The sequence below is a fragment of the Tenrec ecaudatus genome, chromosome 2 (assembly GCF_050624435.1).
Source record: "Tenrec ecaudatus isolate mTenEca1 chromosome 2, mTenEca1.hap1, whole genome shotgun sequence".
NCBI classification, from domain to species: domain Eukaryota; kingdom Metazoa; phylum Chordata; class Mammalia; order Afrosoricida; family Tenrecidae; genus Tenrec; species Tenrec ecaudatus.
Window position 1 is genome coordinate 33,033,989 of NC_134531.1, and position 13,506 is coordinate 33,047,494.

Here is a 13,506-nt window from a genome sequence, read left to right on the forward strand (position 1 = left end):
TTATACTGGAACTCTTATTTCTGGCCCCTTTTTGAGTTCACAAAATTGGAACTGCGGGCTAGTCAAGTCCTAATAAAGGTGAAGTGAGACTGGGGGAAAATCCCATGTTCATGTAATTTGCACCGTTCAACGATATCTTTGGATCCAAGGCACTGTGTTAGTCTGGGTTGTCTAGAGAGACAAATCCAGGGACTCTCATATTTGTATCAGAAAGATCTTGATATGAGGAAGTAGTCATATCAAGAATGCATCCCAGCCCAGCCCAACATATTGCTATGAGTCCGATACTAGCCAGAGCCATTTCAGACTCACATAGCTGCCTACCAATGACCAAGAAAGGGGAACGGGATGCAGGAATAGTACAGGATGATGGATGCAGGATTGTGTGGATCCAAGGTCAGCGGAAACAAGGCAGGGTGCCAACAACTCTCAGTGCCAGGCTGCCCCAAGGGAGCTGCCTCTGGAGGCAGGCACAGGAGCCCAGCAAACAGGATGGAGAAGTGGCAAAGAGAGACGTTCTCTTATAAAAATGCCACCCTTCCCAGGAGGCATCATCAGGCTGTGACCCGACTGACATGTTGAATTCCATCCCCACCCAAGTTCAAGTTGACATAAAATCTAACTGCCACAAACACCGTGTGAAGTCTAAGTTGAGCTAAATATGTAGAACAACACCAGCTCCTTTAAATGAAGGCAGCATGTCCTGCTATCTCAGGCTAGCTGACACTACGTTAAAGTATCGGGAGGTTTTATGAGAGCGCAGAGTGGTAGGTATATGGTCTGTATCTCAAACACTAGAGCCGGCCAGGGAAACGTGCCATTTTGGGAATCACAGGTTGCTAATACCCAGAAACAAGTCTGACACGTGAGGCACCAAAATACGTGTTGGGCTGTGTAATCTTCATTGCTGATGCTGCCAGAGGGCTGCCCCTGCGTGCCTTAATGGCCTCTCCTTTAATCCTCACAGCATCCCATGATGCACTTGCTTTATTGGTCCCATTCTAGAGAGAAACCCAGACTCGTGGACTGACTCGAGGCTCCACAGGCAGCAAGTGAAGGTGCCGGGATTCAAACTCAGAGATCAGGGCTCCAGATTTCAACCGTGTCCTTATCTTATGCCCGTCCCTTTGCTCAGTACTTTGGCCAAATTCAAATAAAAACTCGTTGCCTCGAGGTGCTTCCATCTCACAGTGACCCTGTAGGGCAGCGTGGAGCTGTGCCTGAGATTTTAAATCTTTATGGGGGCAGACAGCCTCATCTTTCTCCCTAAAGAGCAGCTATTGGGTTTGAACCGTTGACTCGACTTCTCCAGTAGCAGCTCATTTGCAGCCCACATCACCAAGACCGTTCCGTTCAAATGGTTTCTCCAGAGAAAAAGAAAACCTGAGGGCGTGTATGGGGCAGTGTGAGAGAAGGGGGCACGGGAGGTGGGGTTGGGAAGCTGAAGCAGGATCTCATTGGAAACACATTTGTAACAGCCCTGGAGGGGTAGGAGCTGTGAGCTGGGCTGCTAACCACAAGGCCGGCGGTGCAAATCCACCAGCGGGTCCAGGGGAGAAACAGGAGGCTTTCTGCTTGTGTAAAGAGTTCCGGTCCAGGAAACCCACGGGTCAGTTCTGCGTGTCCTGGAGGGTCTCGATGGGTCCGGATTCACTGGATGGCAGGGAGCTTTTGAGTTTGGGACGATGGGTAGCAGGTCCTCTGCTCTTCCCCGCAGATCCCAACCATCTCTGTATTCTGAAATGAGCGACCTAAAACATCGCCGGCACCTGCCCCAGGAAAGCCCCAGGCTCTGTGAATGCCTTCCGCTCTGTAAGTATATGGTGCGACTTCTCACTCCAGCGAGCAAAGGTCTGGAGAAAAAAAACCAGGATTTCTCCATCCCAAACCCAGGCCTTCTCCTTCCCGGTGGCCTGATGCACTAAGGGCTACGGTTTCTATTGACAATCAAGAGTGGTAAAACTTGGGACAAGACAGAGAGACCTTAAGGGGAAAGAGCCCAGAAATTCTCTCCCCAAGATGAACACTTCACCCCCCAAATTTTTCACATGCATTTTAAACAGATATTAAAAATAGTCTTAGAGGAACCAAACAATTAGATTACAAATAGCAATGGCAGTCTACAAGTGGAAACATAGACCAGCAAGCTGAACAGGTGTTGGAAGCAGATTAGGACTATACATTGAACATATACGGAGCTTTTTAGTGTACTTTTTTCCATATACTTTTTAGCAATTTTTATTGGCATATGATTCACATATCATGCATTTCATATTAAGAGGAGTTGTCCAATCATTGCTACAGCCCATTTCAGAAGGTCTTCTTCTTTCTTATACTCATTGCTATTAGCTTTCCATTCCCCCCTCCAACCTCCCGCCCTGTACCCTCAAGAAATCATTCCTCTGGTTACTGTCTCTATAGATTTACCCATCCAGAATTACATACAGAAAAAAAATCAACATCAATAAAAAATGAAACAGAAAAGAGCATCTATTGAAAAGGGAGCAGAAAATATTAAAAACTAAAACAAACTTAAAATGGGTCAAAGAGGAAAGGCAGTGATACACGCTCCCTAAGAGCATCAACCATCATCCATGCCCTAACTCACTCTGCTTGCTAGCAAGGCTGCTCACGCACTTGGTCTATGGTCAGGGGAGAATCACATGTTACATACAGGTGAAACACTTAGTCTGAAGAATTATTGGACCACCCGAACCAACGTTCACCTCCGCACCCCTGAGACCAGAATAACTAGATTGTGCCTGGCAACAACCACTGTGACAGGATCGGGCTTCAAGGTCTTAGGTAAAGTGGGCAAGAATGCACAACAAAATTACTAAAAATTTTGAATTCAAATTTTTGAATTAGTAATTCAAAATGCCCGAAAATGGCCTAGACTTATTCGTTGGTCAGAAACTAGAGGAATTCCTGAGACTATGGTCCACAGTCAGTCCCATAGCTCACTTTACAGCCAAGCGATCGATAAGCTCATAAAGGGAACAGTAACAGGAAGATATACACTCCTTAGACCAAGCAACCATTCCAGGTGAAAGGGGTTCCATTTGCCCACGGATAAAGTTCAGAAGGCAGGAAAGAGAAAGAAAATGGAAACAGGACACAGAGGGAAAGGGATGTCACCTTGTGAGAATTGCATTCAATGCCATGAAACCAAAATGCGTATGAATCGTTGAATGGAAAACTAATTTGTTCTGATGAACAATTTTTTTAAATTTATCTAAAAATACAGCAGACTCTCCTTTTCTTTGGTTAACCATACATGTTTATAAGGCACAAAAGCCCATCGTTAAGAGAAAAATAATAATGTAGCTCATACTCTGCTTCTATTTCTAGAACATAATTACCAGGTAGAGAGATCAAAGTGGCATGCGTTTATTGAGCATTTACTAAGTGCCTAGCTGTGTGGGAGAGAAAAATGGGCCTTAATTAACAGGTCCCTGAGAACTAAACATTGTAAAAACCAAGAAGGAAAGGAAAGTTCTATATAAACTGTGCAATCAGAGCTGCATACTGCGAGGCAAGGATGTTAAAGGCCAGGAGAAGTCTAAGCAGGTCCTCTCTGACCAAACTTCACTTGGCAGAGAAAGAGCCTTCCTCAAATTCGTCTCACTTTTCTCTCTCTCAACAGATAGTGGTAGGTTTCTTGCATCTGTGGCTCAGAGCTAAGGTTGAGATGTCCTATGCTTCTCAACTGCACCCTCATCCTAAGCAACATGTGTCCAATTCCCATCACGGCCCCTCTTCCCATCTCCCAGATGAAAATGTGCTGTGGTAGCCAGTCACTCCCAGTGATGGAGGCAGTGGCCTAGGACGGTCCAAGCAAAGCTCATTCCCACTAACATAGGACTTCCGTCTCCCTTTGGCATTTGTGGAATTAAACTTTCAGCTACCTTTCTATTGTGAATAGAGAAGTTTCAGATACGTCTAAGAAAGGAGCCCTGGCGGGCTGCTAACCATAAGGTCCACAGTTCAACTCCAGGAGCGGCTCTGTGCGAGAAAGATGAGGCTTTCTGCTCCTATGAAAATTGCTTCCTCTGCAGCTCTGCTAGGTTCCATGGGGGTAAGTATGAGTCAGAATCCATTGGATGGCAGTGAGTGAATGAGAATCATCTCTCGTCAGAGAGCCCTGCCAGGACGCCCAGTCTAATGTGGCTCACCCATTAGAGTACACTGGTGTACTACATAGTGTACTTGAATAAAACTCCTTGCCTTATTCAAGAAAGTCCCTGAGTGATGCAAACAGCTAAGGCAAACCAGCTCAGGCCCTTGACCCCAAAGTTGAAGGTTTAAGTTTGCCCAGAGACACCTCCAAAGAAAGGTCGGGCGATCTAGTTCCCCAAAGTATCAGTCCATTAAAACTCTGAATTGTTCCTGAATACTCCCTCACCCCCACCCCCCACTACCACGACCCAGTTCTAACTTACAAATCTGGCTAGACCATAGAACACACATTGGTAAAGTTAAGAGCTCTTGACACATGGAATGCAGGTCAGATAACCCCCTCAGGAACAGTAACGGGGGTAGCAATATCATGAGGGAAAGGAGATGGTCAGGAAGGGGGAAGGGTGAGTAAGGGGACCCATCACAAGATTGGATATATAGGCCCCCCAAAGGGGACAAATAACAGAAATGTGGTGAAGGGAGACAATGGACAGTGTAAGATATGAAATAACAATAATAACATATAACTGATCAAGGATACATGAGGGTGGGAGGGTGGGGGAGGGAGGAGAAAAAAGAGGAGCTTATACCAAAGGCTCAAGTGGAAAATGCTTTGGAAATGATGATGGCAACATATGCATACACATGTGTGATACAATTGAGGTATGGAATATCATGAGAGCTGTAAGAGCCCCAATACAATGATGAACAAAAACCCAGACTCTGCATTGTGTGTTTCTCCTCTGACACACAAGGGGTCGCCATGAGAGAGAACTAACTCCATGGCAAGTGATTTGTGTCTTTAAGGTTTTTATTCACAATCAGAATTACAAAACAAAAGACATGTCTCCCTGACCATCTACGCGCTAAGAACAGACACCTTGAGTTGTGTTTCCTGTTAGAACAAAGTCTGGAGGGTCTCAAAGTCTCACTGTGGAATGAATGAATGAATGAAATAACTGATCACCTGATTTAATGGCAGGGAAACTGCAAGAGTCAGATCTTGAGTCAGCAAACTATGGGCCTGCTGCCTATTGGAACAAATGAAGTTTGACTAGAAACCAGTCACACCATTTCTTTTCCCCTTGTCTAGGCCACGTTGGAATAGACTCAACAGCAGGGAGTTGTATGACCACTTTCAAGCTCATCAGAGAGGACAGAAGCCTATGGCTTGTAAGCTGAAAATATTTATTATCTAGACCAGCGCTTCTCAACCTTCCTAATGCCACGACCCTTTTATGCAGTTCTTCCTGCTGTGGTGACCGCCAACCATAAAATTATTTTTGTGGCTACTTCATAACTGTAATTTTGCTACTGTTATGAATTGTAATGTAAATATCTGATAAGCAGGATGTATTTTCATTGTTACAAATTGAACATCATTAAAGCCTAGAGAAGAGTCACAAAAACAATATGTCATTATATATTGAGAAATATTTATTTCTAGTGACAAAAAAATGAAATTGTGTCTTGAATCATGGTGTAGTATGTTTAACAGTCTTCACGCCGGGTGTTCGTATGTGGACATATCTGCATGTGCGTGGACCTGCCTGGAGATGGATAGAGGAGCGGTGTCTCGATTCCTAAGACCATGGGAAATATGTGTTTTCCTATGGTCTTAGGCGACCCCTGTGAAAGGGTCATTCGACCCCCAAACGGGTCATGACCCACAAGTTGAGAACCGCGGATCTAGAGGAAACAATTGCCGTTCCCTGCCCCAAACTGTCTGGGGAAACTCAAGGGAACTGACCTGGACTGCTAGAAGCTCAGGGTGTGGGAATGAAGACATTTATTTCTCATTAGAAAGTTTGTCTCTGCATTCGTATGGGCCGCCTTTCAGAAGACAAAAGTGATCCACGGGTTTTTCATTTAAATGATTCCAAATTTGAACGACTTAAATGGAATTATTTTACTCCCCAAATTAATTTGTAACTTGACACAAGCCCTGTCAAAAGGCTTCCTTGTACAAGGGAAGCTGTGATCCTGAGGTTTTGTGTCAGCTTGGCTGGGCCAGGATTCTCGCTGGTTTGGGCAGTTAAGACATAGCAGCCTCCCAAGATTTGACCAAGTAAATTATAATTAACTCAGATTCGAGCGCAGCACCCCATTTCTTTCCTCTTGTGCTTGAGGGTTTCGATGGCTAAGTCCTCAGAAGCGGACATCCTATTCTCTCTTGGCTCTTAGCAAAGAAAAGCAATGGCACCGAAGGAAGAAATCCAAGCTTCGCTGATGGCATTACAAGGCTCCAAGACGTGCCAGAATACCAACGGAAATGTTTCGACGAGTTTACGAAGACTGCAGGCCCTGATCTACGCCAAGGCATTTGAAGAACCGCGACCTGACCGAATGGCTGGAAGAGATCCATATTTACACCCATTCCTAAGAAAGACGCCCCAACAGAATGTGCAAATTATAGAACGCTATCATCGATATCGCATGCAAGTAAAATTGTGCTGAAGATCATCCGACAATATTGCAGCGGTACATGAACAGGAAGCTGCCAGAGATTCAGGCCGGATTCAGAAGAGGATGGGGGACAAGGGAAATCATTGTTGATGTCAGAAGGATCTTGGCTGAAGGCAAAGAACACCAGAAAGGCGTTTACTTGTTTGTTTATTTTTTATTAACTATGCGAAGGCATCAGACTGTGGAAATCATAACACACTGTGGAAAGGCTTGAGAAGAAGGGGGTTCCAGAACACTTTGTGCTTGTATGGAAACTCTATACGGTATCAACGATGTACCGCATGGTTTAAAATCAAGAAAGCTGTGTGTCAGGTTCATATCCGCTTACCATAATTATTCAATCTATACTCTGAGAAAACCATCAGAAAACCTGGACTATATCAAGAAGAATGCCAATTCAGGATTAGAGGAAGGCTTATTAACAACTTGCAAATATACAAATGACATTACCTTGCTTGCTGAATATGAAAAAGACTTGACTCATTTGCTGGTGAATATCAAGGATTGTATCAGTATGGATTACAACTCAATGTGAAGAAAACCCAAGTCCTCACAACAGGACCAGTAGGCAGCATCATGACAAACAGAAAAGATTGAAGCTGTCAAAGATTTCATCTTGCAAAAAAAAAAGATTAAAAATATTTCATCTTGCTTGTACCCACAATCAATGCTCATAGAAGCAACAGTCAAGAAATCGCTGCACAAGACCTCTTTAGAGTATTGAAGAGCAAAGATGTTATTTTAAGGACTAAGATGTGCCTGACCCAAGCCATGGCATTTTCAATTGCCTCAGATGCATGTGAAAGTTGAACATTGACTACGGAAGACCAAAGATGAATCGATGCATTTGGATTATAGTGCTGGCAAAGAATATTGAAGGTAACATGGACTCCCAAAAGAACCAGTAAATCTGTCTTGGAAGAAGCAAAACCAACATGCTGTTTAGAGGCAAGGAGAGTAAGAGTTCGTCTCGTGTATTTTGGACATGTTATCAGAAGAGACCAATCCCTGGAAAGGATCCCATACTTGCTAAAGGAGAGGGTCAGAGAAAAGGAGGGAGACCCTTGACAAGATGGGTTGACCTAGTGGCTGCGACAATGGGATCAAGCGTAAGAACAACTGGGAAGATGGTGCAGGACCAGCCAGAATTTTGTTCGGTTGTACATAGGGTCGCTATGAGAGCAAACGGCACTAACAGTAGCTCTCTCAATCAGGTAACAGCTCTAAAGCAATCGAAAGGCAGTCAACCCAGGGGTGTAGCCTGCTTCCAGTATTCATGGATGCTGTAGAAAACCTTGTTTGCTTTTTACTGGACCTGGATATTGGATCCGGCTCATCGCTGCGGTCCTTTGAACTTGAACAAACCACCTTCTTCATTGCCTGTGATTCAGTGGCCTGCCATTTGACCTATTGACCTTGAATTCATTCAACTCAGCAACTACCAGCCTGTGGCCTTTCTGTTGACCTTGGGCTTACCAGCCCTCAAAGCCATGAAAGTTAGGCCTGCAGCCTAACATCTCACTCATAGACAGTGGTAGCCTGCCTGAAGGTGGACTTGCTCACCTCTAGGTCTGTGTGAGCCATTTTCTCGATATAAATGCCTAAATAGTAGACATATATGAGATACGCATCACTGCTTTTGCTTCTCTGGTCAATGCAGCTGAAGACCATCAAATTGATATGGAGCAGCAAACAAAAGGAGACCCAGTTATGTTGCATCTCTATTGACACCGTGTCTTACAGATAATAACTGTTCCATAAAGTTTCTTGGCTGTAATCTTTAGAAAAGCCAATTGGATCCTTAGAGAAGAGATTGGATTCTTAGATATGACGCCAAAAGTACAAGCAACAAAAGACAAAATAAGTTGGACTTCATCAAATTCAAGTATTTTGTACATTCAAGAACTTTGCCAACAAAGTACAGAGACAAAGAACAGCCTAAGGAGGAATGTTTTGGAGCTATTTGCTAAATGAGTGTATAAAGGACTTCTCCCACTCATAAACAAAAAGACGACCCGATAAAAAAATTGGGCCAAGAGATTTGAATAACTCTTTAACTAAGATACACAAATATCCGGAAAACACATAAAAAGTTGCTCAACATTGTTAGTTATTAGAGAAATGTGACCAGATGACATACCAGGAAAGCCCTACTGCATGACTACAATCAGAAAACACGGAAGACAAGTACTCCTGAGGATCTGAAGAACCTGACACCCTCATCCATCACTGAGATGAGCATAAAATGGTAAAGGCAGTGTGGAAAACAATTTGGCAGTTTCTCAAAAGCTAAACTGAGATTTACCATTGGCCCAGCAATTCCACTGACTCTTGAAAGCAGGGAGTCAAGTAAATACTTGTACATCATTACAGCACTATAGACAAGAGCCAAATATGAGTACAATGGAAGTGTCCATCAACAGATGAATGGATAAACCAAATGTGGTATAGACATGCAGGGGCTCTTACTCAACTGAAAACGGGAATGTAGTCCTGGTACGTGTTACAGCATGGACAAACCTTGAAATCATGGTGCGGAGTAAAATAAATTGGTTGCAGAAGGATAACTACTGTTTGATACCACTTAATGAAATATCTTGAATAGTCAGAGGCATAGAAACAAAGAGTTTGGGGTTTCGGAGGAACAGGGCAGGGAGAAGAGGAATGGAAGTGTCATTTTTTATGGAACTAAATTTATGTCACATCTCAGATCCACATGGTGAAAACTTAGAATCCTCCCACAAAGGGAGATGCTGGACATTTGCGGCAACTTTATTGTCATTCATACTTATGATCTGAGTGCTTTATTTAGGAGGAAAATCACTGGATTAGTAATCATGGTCCTGGATAATCTCAGGTAAATTAGATTAATGGGAATAAAAGAATGAAGGGGTCTCTTATCTGAATTTTGAGGCACCTTGAGAAACCATAGAAATTCAAATACCACTGTTTGAAAACAAATCACTGGAGTTTGAGATAGACTATAAAGGGGTTACCATTAATTGGAATCAACTCCACAACTGGTTTGGTATATAGATATATATATGTATATATATATAATATTCTATTAACCATGTTACTTACTTTAACATTTGAATGTTTACTGAGGTCAAAATAGTTTAAGAAATAGGGCCAAAATAAGACTGTGGTCATTTGAGTTGCTTTTACAGTATTGAATAACTCTTGGCTGAAAAAGCTCATCCTGAGTCTAGCTTCTGAGAGGATGCTCTGCGTTCCTTAGCACCGTGGCACATGCCTCTGGTGCACGGTAAGTAAAAGAAATGTTCAGGGTGGTGAACAAGCTAGCCGGCGCTTTCAACATCTTATTCATTGAAGTCCTAGGAAGCGATGCAAGCCCCAGAGACAAGAAAGAACACATCCGGGGAATGGATAGCTCACGGCTGGCGATCACGGCAAAGATGGGGAAAATAAATGTTCTCCTCTCGAGATGCCTGGTAGAGAAAAAGAGCATTACTGCTGTTGGTTAGGTGCCATTGAGTTGGCTCCAACTCACAACAAATGACACCACAGAGCAAGGCATGCCCTGACCCGCACAATCCTCACAATTGTTTTTGTGGGTTTTTTTTTTTAATGTGTGAACCCATTGTTGGCACCACTGTGTCAATCTGCCTCCTTGAGGGTCTTACTCTTTTTGGGGGGGCTCCTCTATTTTACCCAGCATGATGTCCTTCTCCAGGGGCTGGATTCCCTTAATAACATGATCAATGTCTATAAGACAAAGTCTTTACTTTAAGAAAATCATTTTATTTATTTTTTTAAATCACTTTTTTGGTGGCTCGTACAGTGCTTATCACAACCATATATGCATCCACTGTGTCAAGCACATTTGTACAGTTGTTGCCATCATCATTTTCAAAACACTCTCTTTCTAATTGAGCCATTGGTATCACCTCGTTTTTCTCCCTCCCTCATGAACCCTTGGTAATTTATAAATTCTAGCCCCTTCTCTCCTTAACCTCCCACCCATAAATCACAACATTACATATGAATTTCTCAACTTCCTATTTACAAAATTCCTTCCAGTAGACTCTTCCCAATACTGTGTGAACTGCATGCCCAGGTGGGCATAGGTGCATGCCTGTGATGTATTATCTGAAAACAAAATGAAAAAAAAGGGAAAATGAGATGAATATTAGAATCCAGAAATTAGCACACAGTGTTATCAAACCCAGTGTTTCTTCTCCAGGGATCAATCAGTATAAACAATTTTAAAGATGCTTCCAATGACATAAAATATAGGTACAACACAGTCTTTTATTTTGGTGTCTGATCATGGAGTTTGTGTATCATAGAGATGGAGCCAAAAATATCCCCTGAAAAGAATAAGGATTCACTCATTCTTCTGGTTATGTTTTTATTTCTCTCCCAATCTTGGATAGTAGTTTGGCAGGTTATAAAATTATATATAATTGCCATTTTTTTTGTCAGCACTTTGAGTTTTCTCTGTGAAATCTGGATTTTCTTGTTGCTGTCAAGAAGATATCTATCTAATTGTAATAGTTAAGGTTTGGGGCCAAATTGTCTAGGCCAGGATTCTCAGTGGTTTTGCAGTAACACCTAGTAATCCTCCATGATGTAACCTACCACAATGTAGTCACTTCCATAAACAGACTTGCTATGAGCAGCCAATCACCTGTAAGAAGATTAGGGTGAGATGCAACGTGCTTATTTACATAACAGCTCTGACGCAATTACTTCAAAGGGATTTTCCTCCGGTATAGCCTACTTCCAATATAAGTGGAAGCTGTGGCAAAGCTTGTTTGCTTTTTGCTGGGTCTGGATCCTGCATCTGGCTCATTGACTTCTAATTCTTTGGAACTGAGCCAACACCATGCCATAGTTTGCCAATCATGGGGGTCATTAGTGGCCTCCTGCCATCTGATTTGGTTGGATTAATTTGCCTGTGCAGTCACCAGCCTGGCATCTTTCTGCTGATCTTCTGTTCATTCACCCCCACAGCTAAGAGAGTGAGGACGTTGTTAAACATTGGACTCGTGGACTTGGAACTTGCCTACACTTAGACTCTCCCATTTCTACAATTATATGAGTCATTTTCTTGGTATACATTATATATATATATATAAATAACATCTAGTCAATTCCAACTCACAGTGACCCTGTACAGCAGGATAACTGCTCCTGTGGATTTCTAGAACTATAACTCTTTACGGGAGTAGAACAGAACGCCTCATCTTTCTGTAGAGGAGTGGCTGGTGGTTTTGAACTGCTGATCTTGTGGTTAGCAGCCTAAATTTTATTTCTATAGAAAATTCAGCCTAAGGCATTAATGGTTGATCTGTTTCAATGATCTTTTCTCTCTGGTTCTTCTTATAATTTTCTAAAAATTAATTGTGATGTATGTAGAAATTTACTTTTATATCTTTTTCTTGGAACTTGATATACTTCTCCAATTTGACAAACCACGTTTTTCACTAAATTTTCCATTTCCATATTTCTCATTATTGCTTTCAATATCATCTTTACTTCTTTCTATTATCTCCTAGAACTTGAATTGATATATTTTGAACATATTTATTTTTTTAATTCGTGTGTGTTAACCTTCATTTCATCTTTCCTTATTTTTTTCTATACAGTACTTTCTTTCAGTTGATGAAATTTCTCTTTAGCTGTGTTTTCTCTACCATTTAATTAATCCATTAATTTTTTTACTTTTAGGGATCATAGTTTACATTTACAAAAATTCCATTTGGCTATATGAAAAACCTAGTTATTCTTGATCCTCTGTTATTATGTATAATAAAGTTTTCTGTTCTGTCATCAATATTTTAAGCATACTAGTTACCAGTCAAGCTGATTTCAACTCATGGAGATTTCATGTCATCCTACGTATGTAGAGTAGAACTGTATTTTGTAGGAATTTTAATGTCTGTGAAGTAAATCCCCAGACTTTTCTTCTAACGACTTTGCAGTAGACTCTAACCACCAACCTTTCAGTTAGTAGCAAAGGGCTCAAAAGTTTGCACCCTCAGGAATTTATTTCATATTCTATTTTAGATAATGCTATATCCAAAATTCTTACATCTAATTCTAAACTCTCTTCTTTCTGCTGAGCCCACGTTATAGTAATTTCTTTATATGTTAGTGAGTTTATTATTTTATTATTATTAAGAGGATTTTCTTAAATGTAGAAACCTTGCATAGTTTGGGTGGAAGATACATTCCTTAGGTCCCAAGGGCCTTGCGGTGTATGAACTACAAAAGTAAATAATAATTAAGATAATTTTTCAGCTTCATTTTCACAAACCAAGTATTTAAACCTCCATGAGGGAAAGCTTTGAATTTGGAATTCTCAGAAAAGATATTTTTGTTTCTGTTTTTGAACCCTTTGTCCAAGGTCTGAAACAAACACATTTCTTCACTGAAGAATGTTCCTTTTGCCAGATGATATTGTTTCCTAACCAAAATTTCACCAGAGGGTAAAGATTTTAGTTATTGTTGTTGTTTTCAGTTGGTGCCAAGTTAGCTCTGACTCATAGCAGCCCTGCATACAACACAACCAACCTTGCCCAATCCTGGACATCACCTAATTATCAGTATATAATTGACTCTATATAGCCGGTACTGGTCCATTTCAGACCACGAATGCCTAGGATGTTGACCTTTATTTGTTCCCTTTCATTTTTGATGGCTTCCAGTTCTCCTGGATTCATGTATTACAGTTTCAATTACTAAGGCAGAGTTGGAGCTATTCCTCCTCTTCAGAGTCATTCCCTGTCAGCAAACGAAGGTCTCCAAACTTCGCACCATCCTCACAATGGTTAGGTTGGCGTCCATTGTTGCAGTCACTGGATTGATCCATCTTGTTGAGAGTCTTCCTCT